At 44.7% G+C, this 17,767-nt stretch overlaps 1 long non-coding RNA gene across 1 annotated transcript; it reads left to right on the forward strand.

Annotated features, from left to right (window-relative positions):
- Positions 1–4,732: 4,732 nt before the first annotated feature.
- On the forward strand, positions 4,733–14,434 carry LOC309400495. Its single transcript, XR_014176666.1, has 2 exons — positions 4,733–6,498; positions 12,903–14,434. It is a non-coding gene; the product is annotated as an uncharacterized lncRNA (long non-coding RNA).
- The last annotated feature ends 3,333 nt before the right edge of the window (positions 14,435–17,767 follow it).

Raw genomic sequence — 17,767 nt, forward strand, 5'->3', positions numbered from 1 at the left:
TAGAGATATTCGTGGAAACGCTTGACTCCAGCCACAGCGGCTAACGCTTCTCTGTCCAGTTGGCTGTAGTTTCGTTCCGCCGAAGACAAAGTTCTTGAGTAGAACGCGATGGGGGCTTCGTTACTGTTTGGCATTCTGTGGCTGAGTACTGCGCCGACGCCGAAAGGTGATGCATCGCAGGTCAATACCAGTGGTAGGGTTTGGCTGTACTGGATGAGCAGGGAGTCGGTTGTCAGCAGGCGCTTGACTGCGGCGAAGGCGGCCGCCTCGGAACGACCCCAAGTCCATGTCGCGTTCTTGGCTAGAAGTCGGTGTAACGGCTCAGCGACGGTGGCTTTCTGTCTGAGAAAGACGCTGTAGAAGTTAAGAAGTCCGAGGAAGGCCTGCAACTCGGTCTGATTTTGTGGTATGGGGGCGTCCTGAATGGCCTTAATTTTTTTCGATGTGGGGTGTATTCCCAGTCCATCGATTCTGTAACCCAGGAATTCTACGCTGGGTACCTTAATTTGGCATTTTTCCTTTTTTAGGCGGAGACCCTTTTCTCGAATTCTAGTCAAAACAGTCCTAACACGTTTCAATAATTGCTCCTCGTTTGCAGCCGACACCAAGATGTCGTCGAAATAGGGGACGACTCCTGGTATGCCCTGCAAAAGCCGTTCCATGACGCTTTGGAACAATCCCGGAGCGATGCTTACGCCGAATTGTAACCGGTTGCATTTAAAAGCACCCCTGTGCGTCACTATAGTTTGGGCCTCCGCCGTGGCGCTATCCACTGGCAGCTCCTGATATGCTTGTGCCATGTCTAATTTTGCAAAAAATTTTCCTGGCCCCAACGAATGCAATAGGTGTTGAACCACGGGCACAGGATATGCGCTTTGTTGTAGGGCGACATTAATTGTGCATTTATAGTCCGCGCAGATACGGACTGACCCGTCTGGCTTAACGGGGGTCACGATTGGGGTTTCCCAGCGCGCGTGATCCACCGGTTCAAGGATCCCTTGCTCTACGAGCTTATCAATTTCTTTATCAATTTTGGGACGGAGCGCAAAAGGCACTCTTCTAGGTTTGAGTCGGATTGGTGCCACTTTTGGATCCAAATTGAATGATATTGGCTTTCCCACATACTTACCAAGGCCAGGGCTGAACACATCCTCGAACTCCTTAAAAATCCCTTCAGCGCTGGTGTTGCCCACGGCGTTGATTCCAGTAACTTCAAGCCCCAGGGCTTCGAACCAATCCAGTCCCAGGAGGCTCTGTAATGGCACGCTGGCGACGGTCACGGGCAGCTGGGCTATGATGTCTTTGAACTGGACTCGAAACGTGCCCTGACCCACGATGGGGACCCTGTTCCCCTGGTAGTCTCGCAGCAGAATGTCTGGTGTTCGTTGTTGGCGCTTCTTTAGGCTCGGAATCGCCTTTTTCATTGCTGACCACGAGATGATCGTCAGGGACGATCCCGTGTCGACTTCAAGCTCGCTAGGGGAGTCCTCCAGGAGGACAGTGAGTTTCAGCTTTTTAGGCTGCTTCGTGCGGACCTGACCTATCGTTGTGAGATAGGTTCTTAGTGGTTCTCTCTGGGTATACTCCCTCTCGGCTCCCTGGGAATATTCTCTCTCAGCTCTCTGGGAATACTCTCTCTCAGCTCTCTGGGAATACTCTCTCTCGGCTGATTCCCTTGGTTCTCTTTCTGGGCGCCCTTTGTTTTTTCGCCAAGCCCCTGGGTTGGGCTTCTGTCGGCGATACATTGGAGGCTGCCATTGTGTGGCAGGGACTTCGCTCCGACACACTCTTGCAATGTGCCCAAGTTTGTCGCAATGCGAGCAAATAACGTTCCTGAAATGGCAGGTAGACCGGGGGTGATTTCCTCCGCAGCTTGCGCAGGGCGGCAAACGGAATTTGGATTTTCGCGCCGGTCTTGTGTGACTGCTGCGCATGCGGTGGCTGTCTTCGTATTCGCTGTCCTCGGTTTCTTGATCGGCGGCCTCGTAATGCACCCGGGCTTGTCTGGCTCCGGACTGGATTGCGCTGTACCCGCGTTGTATAGTTTCTGATGATCTGTCCGCTGATTCAGAAGCTCTTGCCTCGTCTAGCGCAATTTGCAGGTTTAGGTTGGATTTGGCCAACAATCGTTTTTGCAATGAAATGTCCTTTAACCCGCATATGAGGCGCGCTAGGATTTGCTCGTCCAGGTCCCTGAACTCGCAATGCATTGCTGCCTTTCGAAGCGCTGCAACGTACTGATTGATGGATTCGTCCGCCTTCTGGTTCCTCGTGTTGAATTCTTGCCGGCGAACGTGGTGGGAAGGTTTTGGCGCGAAATGCGTCTGTATTGTCTGTTGTAGCGCCATCCATGTTACCGCCTGGATGGGGGTTGGCTCAGAGAGATCCCTGGCCGTCTCGAAGACCTCTCGACCGCAGTAGCTCAGGAACATGTTCTTTTTCCGGGAGTCCGGTACTCCCGTGAGATTGTTTGCCTCGAGGAAGCATTCAAATCTCAGCATGTAGGATTCCCAATGCTCGGTGATTGGGTTGTATGGGGTCGGAGGAGCGTGCATCGCCATCTTGTCCTGCGTTCGAATTTGCCGCGCTGAGATGGCTGCCGGAATTTCCGCCGAATTCCGGGGCTGGATCGGATCCGTAGATTCTGGAGGTAGCTCTTCGTCCTATCTGTCTCTCGATCCCACCTTCGTCGCCAATGTTGTATTCGGGCAACGAGAGAACAGACTCCAGACGATAGTGACAATAACAGCTCTTTATTTAGTAGTAGTAGTGATCCAGCTTGCTATGGGGTCATGCAGCTCCCCTTTTATAGGGATCTGGCCGACCTTCCGTCCAATCAGAACAACCCCTTGTTCCCGCCCTAGTGGCGGACCTGAGTGGAGACTACAGCAGTTTATGCAAATATCTAACACCAGGAAACTTTCATGAGAGTCCTTGTAAACAATTACTCCTCTCGTTCACCCTCCACTTGAAAAACAGTGTTGCGAAAGCAGAGAAAGAAAGCAATAGATGAGTAAACACGCAAGCCAAAAACCTTTAGGCAAATGATATGAAATACAGACCACATAGTTATTTAAAGCACACTGAAGAGATAAATTATGCTGAAAATAAAATTGAAAATCAGATTTTGGAATAGGACAAATAATATTAATTAAGTCAGTCCAATTTCTACGACAAACCCAAGGTTATTAAATCAGCAACGGCCTGGATAAACGGTAAAACATTTTGAAACGGAATCTTCTGTCTTAAAACCATCAAAAGAGTTAGCTGACAATTTCCACAAATTGAATGCTCAAAAGATCATTAATCTCCTTAACTGCGGCAAATGCAGCTGAGGAAATCACGATAACATCTCCAGGTTGTTTTCCTTTGGTCAGTAATTCAAACAATAAATGTGTCAGCAAAGAAAAATATGGCCTTACCCAATTAAGCGTACCCAATAACTGTTGTAAGTTAACTAGTGACATAACGTTAGGCAATTTCAAACAAGGAAATGCCAGGGCAGAATAGGAATGCAACATCTTATGACCCAAATACAGATAAGGAGCATGTAGTTGTACTTTTTTCTGGGGAAATTTGCAACCCATAAACAGCCAAATCATTTTGTATTTCTGAAAGCCAATTAGGTGGTATCTTTGGTGCTCCAATTAAAATATCATCCGTATAGTGATTACCAAAGCCAATGAATAAATTTGAAGCAAAAAGAACTAAATAAATGTATAAATCAACCAACGAAATAATTTTGGACATTTTGCTTTTAGCTTCAGCCCTTGGTGGAAAGGGCTGGGGGAAGTTGCAGGCATTTCCCCCCTTAACTTTCGACAATCCCTTTTATAACATTTTCCTTGAGGTTTGCTGCCTTGCGAGAAAGCGGCTGCCAATAAATTAGCCTGATGAGAAACTGTTCCTATATCTTGACATGCTTTAATCATTTCTGCCAACTCAGGATCATTCCCAATAATTGCCCTCTGGCATTCAAAAGTAGCATTTCCCTTTGCTAATTTCATCAACAACTTCATCCGAGCCTCAGAATTAGCTATTTGTTGTTTTAAAGCATCATAAACCTGCACAGACTCTTCCTGAAAAGGGGGAGGTGTGGGGAGGGAAGCAAACACACAGAAAACAGACTTTTCCTGACCGGCAGTAAAGTCAAACTTTTCTTGCAAAGCAGGGCAAAGAATAGAAGAAAAACAACCCTTTAAACCAATTACTTCATGATCTTGTGGAATCAATTTAGGTGGACAGACAGAAAACATATCATCTTTCTTCCCCTCCTCTTTTTCTAATTGTTCCTCTGACTGTGGAGAAGCAGATGAATTAGCCTCTCTGTGAGGAGCTGGAAGTCCAATTGAAGATGATTTTAGGGGAATAATTTTTACTTGATCATAATCAGGTGAAGGCTCGGTGGTCAATTGATGTCCTGCCAAAACTTTAGAGCCAAATTTTTCTACTACTTGACGGCACTGAGACCACGGATGTCCTATCTTCCAAGGACATTGTTTCCCTATCCCTCCAGCTAGCTTCCTTATGAATGCCTCAGGTGTTGTAACACCTGACTCCTGTATCAAGAATCTAAATTCTTGTACAATTTGCTGCTGGTGAGACAGATTGCAACCCATACTTATCTCTGAGGGGTCCCGTAGGACGATTGGCATGCCGTGGGGTCTGTTCCAGACGGGAGGTAAGTATGTTGGCTGTTGCTCCCCCGAAGGGTGTTCCCGGGTTTCGGCACCAGATGTAGGTTTCAGAAATCCATCACGCAGTTTGTGTCCAAAATATCTGTCTGCCTTTCGCAGAGTTTATTTGGCTTTTTTATAGTTTTTACAAGCAAAGCACAGAGCAACAACACATTACTTTCGGTTTTACTCCCCCAAATCTTCCCTAGTGAATCAAGAATACTATTCAGGCCAAGGTTACCTCATGCCTTTGCTCTGGTGAATTAATGAGCTAAAGATAACAGACTATGCATCACCTTTTTCTTATTCCAGCATCTGGTTCTGCTAATTAGGTGAGCTTGTAGGTTTCCAAGATAAACAGCCACTGAGACCATGGTAGTTTCTACGCATGTCTTTACGTAAGCCTTACCTCTCATTCCCACAGTCCTCGACTTACAACAAGAGTTCATTTAGTGACTGTTCTGTTACAATGGCATTGAACAAAGTTACTTAGATTTTTCACTTATGACCACTGCAGTATCCCCATGGTCACGTGATCAAAATTCAGCTGCTTGTCAACTGACTCATATTTATGATGGTTGCAATATCCTGGGGTCATGTGATCAGTTTTCGCGACCTTTTGACAAGTGAAGTCAATGAAGCCAGATTCATTTAACAACCCTGTTAATTAACTGCAGTGATTCACTTAATAACTGTGGCAAGAAAGGTTGTAGAATGGGGCAAAATTAACTTAAATGTTTTACTTAGCAACAGAAATCGTGGAGTCAATTGTGATCGTAAGTCAAGGACTACCTATACAATCTCGTAAGTTGTGACGATCCTAAAGCGGGTCACTATGTGACCAGACCCAATTTTATGACTGTTTTGTGCTGGTTGTTAAGCAAACCCACTGTTTGCTATGGGGCGGTTTTTGCCAGAAACCAGAACCAAACATTGCCAAAATGTCATAAATTGCAGTCACCTGCTGTGGAGGTGCTGCAAAAAGCCATAAATGTGGGCCAACTACCAAGTACTCAAAATGCAGTAATGTGCCTGGGGCAGATGGGGTGGGGGGTGGACGTTGGATCTGGTCATAAGTACCTTATGTGAGAGGGGTCTGTCATAACTTCAAACCGTTACTAAGTGATTGATCGTAAATCAGGGATTATCTCTGTAAGCCCCAAGACAATTCCAAGTAGCAGAAATTGTTTTCCATACTCAATATTTTTATTTTTGCTTTTGTTGAATCAACAGTGAAATATTAGCATCTTGGTAATGACTTAATAACTCTCAGTAGCCATGTTTTACAATAAAAGGAATTGATTAATAAATCAGGGATGGATAGTGTAGGGTTAATTGATTAATCAGTAGTTGGCAAACCACATTGATTAATCAGTCAAAATCCACATTCCTTCCTCTCTTAATCCTTTGGCTCTTAATCTCTTTTGCTTACAAAAAGAGACAATGGAATGTACACGTAGACATCACATTCCATGCAGCAAAATATTAACTAGAGTCACTATCTATACCATGAAGTGTTCATGAGGTGTCCATGAGGAAAGCATGCATCTGTAAACCAATCAATAGTTGCCAAGTGTATTTTCTGTCCAATGAGCTTTTGCTATTCTGAGAAGTTTGACAATAAAAGGGAGCCCCAAACAATGTTCTGGGTGGGTGCCCTTCGGGGTGCCTTCCATCGGGTGGCCTTCCCAGCACAACCTTACTCCTGTCTGCGTCTGCTTTTCTACGTCACCAACATCTGGTGACCCCGACGTGATACCCTCCTACTCATTCGGCCGGACGAGCCCAGGTGCACGACAGCGAACTTCGCTCCCAATTTTTCGTGAGTATGGAGGGGGAACTGTCAGCTCCGCAGAAGGTTCATGCAAAAAAGCTGCAGTAATGAAGTGACAGGAGTTAGTCTATGTAAGTTAGAAAACTTAGTAGGTGAAATAGGTTGTCAATGTCCCTGGTATCCCGAGGCAGGTACTTGGGAATTAGGGGACTGGATAAAAATTGGAAAACAATTGCATACCGAGCCGCATGCTCCTATTGAACATTTATTGTTGTGGAAACAATGCAGGGATATAATAGAGAAGATGGGGAATCATAAATTCGACTTCAAGGCACCCTCCTCTTCGCTCTAATCCTTCCCAGAGGAGGAATTTGCTCTCCCTCCTTATTTTCAAACAAAATTTTTATTGGTTTTTACAAAAAATAATCAGGGAAAGGGATGGTGGATAAGGTACAAATTTTGACAGTTACATTATGCAGGAAATGGCCCTCCCCCACATTCTCATAACTTTCATTTATTAATACATTAAATTGTTACTACTTAATAATATTTTGTCAGCATATTTTAACCTTTTATCTTCAAATGATTTCAATCATTTTATATCAGACAGATTTTCTAGTTCATTTTTGTGATCTAAGTTTTCTCGATGTTGTCTCTTCTCCCTCCTCCAGCAAGGCTCCAGCACCTCCCGTGTCCTGTATATCCCGTGTAGTGTCATCAGATTTATCCAGGAGGACTTTGTTTTTTTCCATGAAGGCCTCAGCCTCCATAGTTGTGTTAATTCTAACTCTAGTGTCCTCACAGAATATTAACATACCTTCTGGCAGAAGCCACCGAAACCACACCCCTTTCTGGTATAATTTCTTCGCTAGAAGCAAATAATTTTTTCTTTTATCTCTAACTTTCTTAGGGATTTGTTTCAGAATGGCTATTTCTCTATCCTTGTATTTTAATACTTGCCCCCTTTGTGCACTCAGAATCTCATCTCTTGTAGTCTTTCTGAGAAATTTAATGTGGACCTCCCTTGGAACGTTATGTGTTCTGGCATATGCTGAATTTACTCTATAGACCAGGTCAATATCCCACCCCAACTGTTGTCTGTCTTTTTTGATGTATTCAGCCAATAATTTTGTCATAATGTCCCTCAAGTCTTCATCATCAGCCTCAATTACATTTTGAAATCTAAGGAAAAAAGACATCCTTTCAAATTCCATTTTTATCTGGTGGTTCTCAAGTTCTTGATTTCCTCTCTGGACCCCCCTCACCTCCCCCCTCATCTCAGCCGTCCCCTCCTCCAAAAGTTCCAGTCTCTGTGAATTTTGAACCATTCGGTTTTGGTTCTCTCTGACCTGGTCATTCATTTCTTTCAGTTGATTTTTCAAGTCCTCCTGCCCCTTTAAGAGCTGTTGGAACATCTGTTGGGTTAGGTCCACCTCAAGGGGCTTAGGCTGAAGTAAAGACGTTAGTGTCTGTTGTCCGCTGGGGCTGGACGCTGAAGATGCTTGGGCAGAGCCAGCAAAACCCGGTTTCCCTGGTGGTGGTCTTTTTGGTGGCATTGTAGTAAGAAGAGCTCAGAAATGACTGTGTCAACACAGGGAAGAAACAATTGTAAAAGTGGATAGCCGAGAGAGATCACGAGGCAGGCAGCCCAGACAAATAAAGACCTTTTCTAAAGTCTAAATCCAAGCAGTAAAGTCCATCGTTCCAAGTCCAGGATAAAGTGTATCAAGAGATATCTCTGAGTGTCACGGAGACAAAGACAAGATGCCAGCAGTTTCTGTGGGTGGAGTCAAATTTCAAAGTACATGAAGACAACGGAAGTGTGCCATCTTGCCTTGCCAGCTCTGGAATCAGAAGGCAACAAACCAAAAGTTTTCAAAGTTTTCAAAAAGTCAGATCATCACCTCATTTTCACAATTGCAGTAGAGAAAATCTGCTGTTTGCTATGAGCGTGACTTCATTCCAGAGCTCACCCCCCTCCTCCTCCTCTGGGGGCGGAGAGCAGTTTAGAGCCGCTTATCCAAGGGGGGGGGAAATCCCCCTCCCTCCAGTCACATTTCCCAGGAACGGGTTGAAAGTTTTTCTAAAAAGCTGACAGTCTTTTTTTTTTCTTCAGTCAAGAAAGGGAACCGGGGGGGGGGGGGGATTTCCACCTCACCGCATTGCAGCTGCAGCCTTCAAATCATCAATGTCGCCCAGCTGCCTCGACGCGAAAGCGCAGGAAAGCGCCTCCCCTTTTGCCTCATGGTGCCTAGGGCGATGCAGGGAGCCCCCCCGGCCGCTGCCGACACAGGGGACCCCCCGCTAAGCCACCCCCTCGGCAGGGGCCCCTACAAGGCTCCCTGTGCCCCCCGATCAGGGGGGAGCCCACCAAGAGCGCGCAGGGCGAGCAAAGCATGCCCGTCACGATCCGCAGCCGGAACCGGAAGTCCTCCCTCCTTATTTTCAACTAGCTTTACCGGCTGCAAATACATTGAGGCCAGTAGAACCTTACTGCTCCAATATCAATTGTCTCTACAAAGGAGCCAATTGGAGCAGTTCGAGCAGGATTTCTAGAACAAGAAGAAAAAAAGAAAATCTCATAGGACAAGAACTTGCAGGAGGGCTTCAAGCCTTCCCAGTGGTACAAACAGTTTCTAATGGTTATCAGTTAATCCCACAAGACTGGAAAGATTTGTTTAGAATGCTTCTCACACCCACACAATATGTAGTTTGGAATTCAGAATACCAAAGAGAAGCTTATCCTGATTTTACTGATAAATTACAAGAAGCCATCCAACGGCAAATAGATAATGAAGAAGCTAGCAGGGAATTGCTGAAACGACTAGCTGATGAACATGCTAATGCAGATTGTCATAAAGCTTTGATGTCTGTTGTAACTAAAGGGGAATACGAAGTGGAAGCCCAGCTAGGACGAAGTGAGCCCCACATCTGAGTGGGATCATGGGAAGCGGTAGCTCGCGGGTGGCCACGGAAACCCCCCTAGGGGAGCTGTTGGGGACCTGGGACGAAAAACAGATGCCTGTCCTGGCCGGAATGAAAAAAAAGGAAGCAAAACAGATATGTAGAGAAATGGGCTTTGCTGAAAGATGATGCAGGAAAATTAATTTGCCTATATAAAGGTACTTATATAGGGGTTGCCACAAAGAAGACTGAGTCAAATTATTCTCCAAGGCACCTGAGGGTAGAACAAGAAGCAATGGGTGGAAACTAATCAAGGAGAGAAGCAACTTAGAACTGAGGAGAAATTTCCTGACAGTTAGAACAATTAATCAGTGGAACAGCTTGCCTCCAGAAGTTGTGAATGCCCCAACACTGGAAGTCTTTAAGAAGATGTTGGATAGCCATGTCTGAAACAGTATAGGGTTTCCTGCCTAGGCAGGGGGTTGGACTAGAAGACCTCTAAGGTCCCTTCCAACTCTACTATTGTATTGTATTGTATTGTATAAAAGGAAAGGGAAAATGTTGTGGTTTCTTTTTTCTTTCTCTTGTCTGTTTGTCTCTTTCTCTGTCTTCTATGCAACCACGTGGTTTGTTTGTTAAGATTTGTGCCTTCCCTCATTTAACAGATTTGTGCTGGGAATGACTAGGATGTGTAAACCTGAGAGGTCTTCCCCCCCCCCCCTTATTTTCTCCTTGTCCTTGTGTAAATGTGTGTCTAAGTCTTTGTGCACCCTCAAGGTAATTGTAACTAAAATTTCTCCAATCCAAAAAGACAAGAATTCTAAATTGTTCAAAGAAAGAAAAGAGTAAACTGGGAGAAATTGCCTTCGCTCAGTTTGTTGGGCCCAGAAAACTGAGTTAAGGGGAATGGGAGTCTTTACTTTGTGTCTGTGTGGCCAGCAGAAACAGTACAGAGAAGTTTTTTTTTCCTTCCTTCCTTCCCTATACTTTAAAGTAACACCCAGGAAATGTTTTAAGTTCATTTGCAAGAAAAGTTTCATCCTTGCATTTATTGTGTGTCTAAATGATTTTACCTGTTCATTTCTTTCCCGAAGCATGTGAATCCAGACCCCATTTCTCATCTGTGATATCCCCATAATGTTTATCTGTTTAGTAACTGAGGTTTTATTTTTCAAACTCTGCCTGTAAGCTATCTACCCCCCCACCCCCACGCCCCTTTACATCTAATCCTCCAACAATGCCTTTTCTGTGGGGGAGGAAACCTTGTTCTCATGTCTTTCAGCCCTAGAAGATTGTACTCTTCAGGTGAGTATAGATTTTTTTTCCCCCTTTGGGGGGAGGCGGAGAGTGTTGCCTTGTGTGTGCATGTATGAAATGAAAGAAATTCCTACTAAAGGTTTGCCTTCAACCTGAGTAAAAAACCCTCTGCACATTTATCTGGCCAACCTACTCTATTGGTCCTAAAGTAGAAACCTGGCTTCCAGAAGGCAGTTTTGATTTAGATTTTGTCAACAAAATTGCTGATTTCTGGTCACCATCCGATGAATCAAGAGCCCCTGCCAAATTGCCGCCTCTACAGTTAATAATTACAAAGGAGCCACAAAAGGCAGTGCAGGAATTGATTTAATTAATCAGGAGGACAAATATATCTCTTCCAGGAGTTATCTTAACGCCATCTCAATTGAAAGGTCTCTTGCCTGCTAATCCGCTGGTAAACAGGGAATTTTTGTAAACCCGGGTGTTGTAGATTCTGATTATGAAGGAGTCATAATGATACAATTTGAAACAAATATGCCCATGACTTTAGCTAAAGAGGATTCTTGGGCGCAGCAAAAATTGGCTACCTGAATTGACTCAAGATCTTGCAGTTTATGGATTGCAAATAGCACCAGAAAAGGTACAAGTTAAAGAACCTTTTCTTTATTTAGGTCATAAGCTATTACAGACTTATTCACACCCACAAATTCCTCAATTAAAAATAGAGGATACATTGTCATGTTAACTTACAACAGCTTTTAGGTTCAATTAACTGGTTATGCTCATATGTGGGTCTTCCTACCAGTATTTATTTGGTGCATTAAAACTAAGAAATAATCCTTCTGATTTAATACAATTGACAGCAGCGCAGAAGGAAATATTTGACCAAATAAACAATGCATTAAAATTAGTCTGGGTGGATAGATGTCAGGACCTCCCCCAGGCCTGAAAATGTTGTTCCATGGTATTTGTGCATGTATGTGTGTTGAGATCCTTTAATAATAGAAAATGGAGCTCATTGGCTTATGTACAGCTCCCTGAAATAATTGTAATAACTGCTTTGCATGAAGAAAGAATGAAATGGGATTTTTGTATGTGAAATTAATGATTGCAGTGCAAATGTATGTTGATGGTAAAAGTTGGTATGAATGTAGTTTTTTCCCTTTCATATAAACAAACAGTAAGTTGCAAGGTTGTTTAATGGTATGTGTGTGTATGCATGTGTGTTATCATTTCCAAACCTGAAGGGAGGGTGAGATCCTCTAATAAAAGAAAATGAAGCTTGGTGGCTTGTGAAGAAACAAAAAAGCTTCCTGGAATACTTATGATTGGTTGGCATGAGCAAGCATGAAGGTCTGATTGCAGTATGAATGTGAGTATGTGTCCCTGATGCCCCAGGGAGTGATAAGTGAAAGGATCCAGCTGCGTGAATCCCCCCCTCTTCCTTCTGGGTCATTCTTTGGAGGGAAGCAGGAAAGGTGGGGAGAATGAGTGTCTGCTCATTTTTACCATGAGTGTGTGTATACCTGTGAATGCCTCTGTGCATTCCCCCCTCCTTCTTTCCCTTCCTTTTGGATCATTAAAGGCAGCTGAAGTTTTTCTGCTCACTAACTATTTTTTTTCTCTCTCTTCTGAGAAATTTAAAGTAAAGGGGTGATCTGCTCCTGCATTTTTACCTTTCATTGTTGTGTTCTTTCATCTGCATATTAAAGTTATGCAGTTACATTTCTTTGTCTGCTCTGAATACAATTTTGATTTTTTTTCTCCTGGAAATAACTTCATGTTCCAATGGATACTTCATTTGCGCTACTCCGCAAAAAGGAGAGGCCACAAAACATGTTATAAATCATTGTATTAGGACATTTGCTGTTATGGGCCTACCCTCTACTTTAAAAGCAGATAATGGTCCAGCATATTGTAGTAAACTCTTTGCTGAATTATGTGAGAAATGGCAAGTTAAACACATTTTTTGGCATTCCCTATAATTCCACAGGGCAGGCTATTGTAGAACGAGCTAATCATACCCTAAACTCAGCTTTGGAAAAACATAAACAAACGGGGAAATCCCGTAGGCCTTTCTGGGAAACAGGAATGGCTGAACAAAGTTCTATTCACACTAAATCATCTTAATATAAAAAATTTATTTACTCCAGTGGATAATCACTTTGGCCATAGAACAAGTCATCCTCAGCCACAAGTAATGTATAGATTGTTACCTAACCCTGAATGGCATGGTCCGGTTCCTGTGTTAACATGGGGACGAGGATATGCTGCTGTGTTTGCTCCAACAGGACCTGTGTGGATTCCAGTGCAGTGTGTAAAACCTTGGAGAGATTGGAAAAATATACCCAACTTCTCCCTAAGCCCACAGAATCCTCAAACGGATCGAGACGGGGCATCTCGGAAGAAACATAATCCAACTTGGGGACAAATAAAGGCTTGTCTGCTCAAGGCAGTCAGCTCTTGCAAGATCAAAATGTGGAGCCAACACCAGAGAACTTTTTAGTGGCTGCTTTTTCTTGCTTAAATGCGAACTCTCTCACTATTGTAGTGTGTCTATTTTTTACATGTCTTTTCCCTCCAACTTTGGCGACGATATCCCCACAGGACGGCATTCCAGAACAAGGCCTTTGGGACCAAAATCGCTTTCTGTGGGATGTTCAAAATGTTTCAAGAATGGTTAACAGAACTGACTGTTGGATTTGTATGCATGTTCCTACACACACAAAAGGAGGACTCATGGTACATGCAGTGCCTTTTAACAAAACTGGCTGGATACGACATCCTTGGATAGATGGAATACTGGGGAAAAAAACATACTAGCTATACAACTTTAGCGATTGGAAGTAGAATTCAGGAGAAGGCAGCATATTGTTGGGAATATACTAATACCACTAGCAATAAGAATACTTTGTATGTAGGAAAATATCCATATTGTGACAAAACATTTGTGTTAAACAACCCCATATCAAACCTTTGTTGAACATCTTACAAATTATACTGAATTTGGCTATACAAATCAAATCACGGGAGGTTGTCCGATAGCACAGGGGTGTCCTACTATATTACAAAGCATCGAAACAAATGGTTTACACTTATGTAATTTAGTAAGAGCTAAACAATTGGTATCAGAAAATAACCACACCACAAATACATTAGATAACATCTGGATGTTATGTGGAAGAAGAGCGTATCAACGTATTCCTGCATGCTGGTCTGGTTGATGTATATTAGGATATATTGCTCCCTCTATTATAATAACAGATCGTCCACCAAAGGGAAGACTGAGAAATCGCAGAGAATCATGTTAATTTGTTGCTGTTGCTGCATTCAATGTGTACCTACATTAATAACAATGTTTCGGCCCAGAATTCGACCTCATAGACGCGACATAATGTATGTGTGCAAATGGTTAAAACAAAATGAATTAAAATAAAAGAAAGGAGGAAATGTAGGGTTAATTGATTAATCAGTAGTTGGCAAACCACATTGATTAATCAGTCAAAATCCACATTCCTTCCTCTCTTAATCCTTTGGCTCTTAATCTCTTTTGCTTACAAAAAGAGACAATGGAATGTACACGTAGACATCACATTCCATGCAGCAAAATATTAACTAGAGTCACTATCTATACCATGAAGTGTTCATGAGGTGTCCATGAGGAAAGCATGCATCTGTAAACCAATCAATAGTTGCCAAGTGTATTTTCTGTCCAATGAGCTTTTGCTATTCTGAGAAGTTTGACAATAAAAGGGAGCCCCAAACAATGTTCTGGGTGGGTGCCCTTCGGGGTGCCTTCCATCGGGTGGCCTTCCCAGCACAACCTTACTCCTGTCTGCATCTGCTTTTCTACGTCACCAACAGATAGTCTTTGAAAGGATCACAGAAAGCTAGCTGATAATGCTTGGATGTCACCAGGAACATTTTCATTTCACCTTTGACCACTGAGTTAGGGAGTGATTGTAGCAGGTAACTTTCCTGAGGCAGACCACTTCCATTTCTACTTCTAACACCCAACACCCCCACCCCAATAAAATGGGCTTTGAAGTCAAACTTTCAAAATTCAGTGTCAGCAGCTTGGGGTCCTGGGAAGTCTCCAGTTGGATGTTGGGGATGCACAGCAGTGGTGGGATTCAATTTTTTTTACTACCGGTTCTGTGGGCATGGCGTGGCTTGGTGGGCATGGCAGGGGAAGGATACTGTAAAATCTCCATTCCCACCCCACTCCAGGGGAAGGACACTGCAAAATCCCCATTTCCTCCCAATCAGCTGGGACTTGGGAGGCAGAGAATAGACGGAGGCGGGGCCAGTCAGAGGTGGTATTTACCAGTTCTCCGAATTACTCAAAATTTCTGCTACTGGTTCTCCAGAACTGGTCAGAATCTGCTGAATAGCACCTCTGAAGCACAGATCCTGCGGGCCAACTCCCCTGATTTAGAAGAGCCGAGGTGGCGCAGTGGTGGCAATACTGCAGGCTACTTCAGCTGACTGTTAGCTGCAGTTCGGCAGTTCAAATTTCACCAGCTCAAGGTTGACTCATCCTTCCAAGTTGGGTAAAATGAAGACCCAGATTGGGGCATTGGTTCTTACCTGATATGCCCCTTCTCCAGGCAGGTGGAGACAGCGGTCATGCATGGGTTAACTCAGTCAATAACCAATAGAACTGAGTCTACCAAAGTGATGTTATCGTCTCTGTGGAGCATGCTCCCACTTTTCGTGACGAAGGAGATAAGTAGACTGCTGTGCTGTGAACAATTGCTCTCTCCGTTTGGTGACTACACAACATACTCCCAGATCCTCCCTGCGAGGTAGGCCAGAACCCTAAGGGTGGGGATGACCGCTGTCTCCACCGGCCCGGAGAAGGGGCGTATCAGGTAAGAACCAACGTCCCATTCTCCCAAGTTGGTGGAGACAGCGGTCACGCATGGGACGTACCAAAGCTGGCGTGTCCCCGGGAGGGCATGAGACTGGCCTAGGAGCTGTAAGAAGGAAGAACGTGTTGAAGGATGCGCTGTCCAAAAGTAGCATCTGTCAATGCATATTGATCCACCTTGTAATGTCTAATGAAGGAATTAGGGGTGGACCAAGTAGCTGCCTTGCAGATTTCTTCCACTGAGGCCTGCCGTGCCCACGCCGCCGACGTGGCCGCACTTCGTGTGGAGTGAGCCGTAATGTTAGGCGGAGGAGTGAGATGATGCGTGATGTAGGCTTGAGCAATGGCTGACCTAATCCACCGGCCAATCATGGAAGGGGAAGTTTTCAGCCCTTTGTTGGTAGGATGGAAGGATACAAAGAGGGCTTCGGTGCGTCTGAAGGGCGCCGTCATGGCTATGTAGATCTTAAGAGCCCGCCTGACGTCCAGCCTGTGCCATTTGTGCTCCAGCCTGTGAGATGGGGCAGGGCAGAAATTTGGGAGAGAGATATCTAGGGAGCGATGGAATGCTGAATTGACCTTCGGGACAAAGGTGGGATGTCCACCTTTACTCCAGGTGTATAAAGGTACCACTCTTTATCTTAGCCGGGGCCTATGGGGCCCTATCATCCTCCCGGGGGGGGGGGGGTTTCCCTCAGCGCCCCCTTGGTCAGGCCTTGGATCCCTGGGGGGGGGGGGGGACTGGATGGCATCCCCTGGAGCAGGCCTGCGCTTGCGGCCCTTAGAAGCAGGAGGCTCGGTGGCAGGGGCAGGAGTCACAGGGACTGGAGGTAGCTGAGAGCCAGGATTGGGAGAGGAGGCCATAGCCAGTACTCACAGTTGTTGGCCAAAATGGCCACCGAACACTTTCGTGCCCAAACAAAATGGCCGCCGAGGCTGCAAAGCCTATGGGCCGGCGTCACGAGGTAGCCGAGGCCGCGCTGATAGCGTGGGCGGGTTAGGCCCTGAGGCAAGGCTGTGGGGCCAAGGGCGAAGCTGTGGAGGACAGCTGGGGCCGGAACGACGATCGGGTAAAGCGGCGGCAGAAACGGAGCCTCCCAGGGTCAAAATGGCTCCCTGCGGCGATTGGAGGCTTCTGGCGGCGGCAGCGGCAGTCAGCACAGCAGAAAAGAATTAGAGGCTGAGAATCCCTCATTGGAGAGCCTCTTCTGGCTCCTTCCAAAGGCATCACTGCTCTGGGGAGCATTAGAAACCCGAAGGCAAGCAAGGCAGGCCTCGCCAAAGCGAGGCAATCCTCTCCAGCCCCAGGGGCTGTTGAGAGTGCTGAGAACTTCAGCAGGAACCCAATGGAGATGAACAATTTAGAAGTAGTTTGCAGAGAAGTCCAATTAAGTTCAAATTCGAATTAAAATGATCAAATATTTAAGTTTTGTAGAGGAGAAGCGATTAGCACAGCCAGTTCTGATCGAACTGAGTCTAAAAAAGTGGGAGCATGCTCCACAGAGACGATGACATCACTTTGGTAGACTCAGTTCTATTGGTTACGGACTGAGTTAACCCATACATGACCACTGTCTCCACCAACTTGGGAGAATGTTGGGGGCATATGCTGACTCTCTAAACCGCATAGAGTGAGCTGTAAAAGCACTATGAAGCAGTATATAAGTCTAAGTGCTATTGCTATTTAGGAAGTTGTCACATTTATTAGACTCATTGCTCAAAAATTGACTTTCCAAGGAAAGCAAAACGTAGCTGTGGCAAGTTCATGCCATTTATCATTCACAAGAATCAAATAGGAAAAAACACTTCATAATTTTGCTAATAATAGTTTTCTTTGCGACTACCAACAAACACCATTTTGCAATTTATCCGAGTAACCTTAGAAACCTTACATTGCCTAAGCTAGCCCCATCTCAAACTGGCTGTAGCTGATTGCTGACTGTAAGATCAGGAGCACATATTGGATAGTGGGCACAAGAGCATGGGAAAAAAAGAAAAAGCTACCTTATCTCATTTTTCATATGAAAATTTAAATGCGACTGTGGCCTAACTTCAAACAATTTTGGTGCCATGATTCAGGAGGAAAAGTTCACTAATCCTTTATTCAAATTTTGTAACAAGGTTGCTGGTTGAACCATTCAGTCATTCTTCCTTCTGTGTTTGGCAACCTCCACTGCTAGCATCAAAACTATTTTAACTCCTGTTTCCTGGAAACTGGCCCCAAGCTAATGGAGAAAAAAAGGAATATGGAGAAGTTGCAGGATTGAGAATAAACAAAGAAAA

The sequence above is a fragment of the Natrix helvetica genome, assembly GCF_964273705.1.
Source record: "Natrix helvetica genome assembly, chromosome: W".
Lineage (NCBI taxonomy): Eukaryota > Metazoa > Chordata > Lepidosauria > Squamata > Natricidae > Natrix > Natrix helvetica.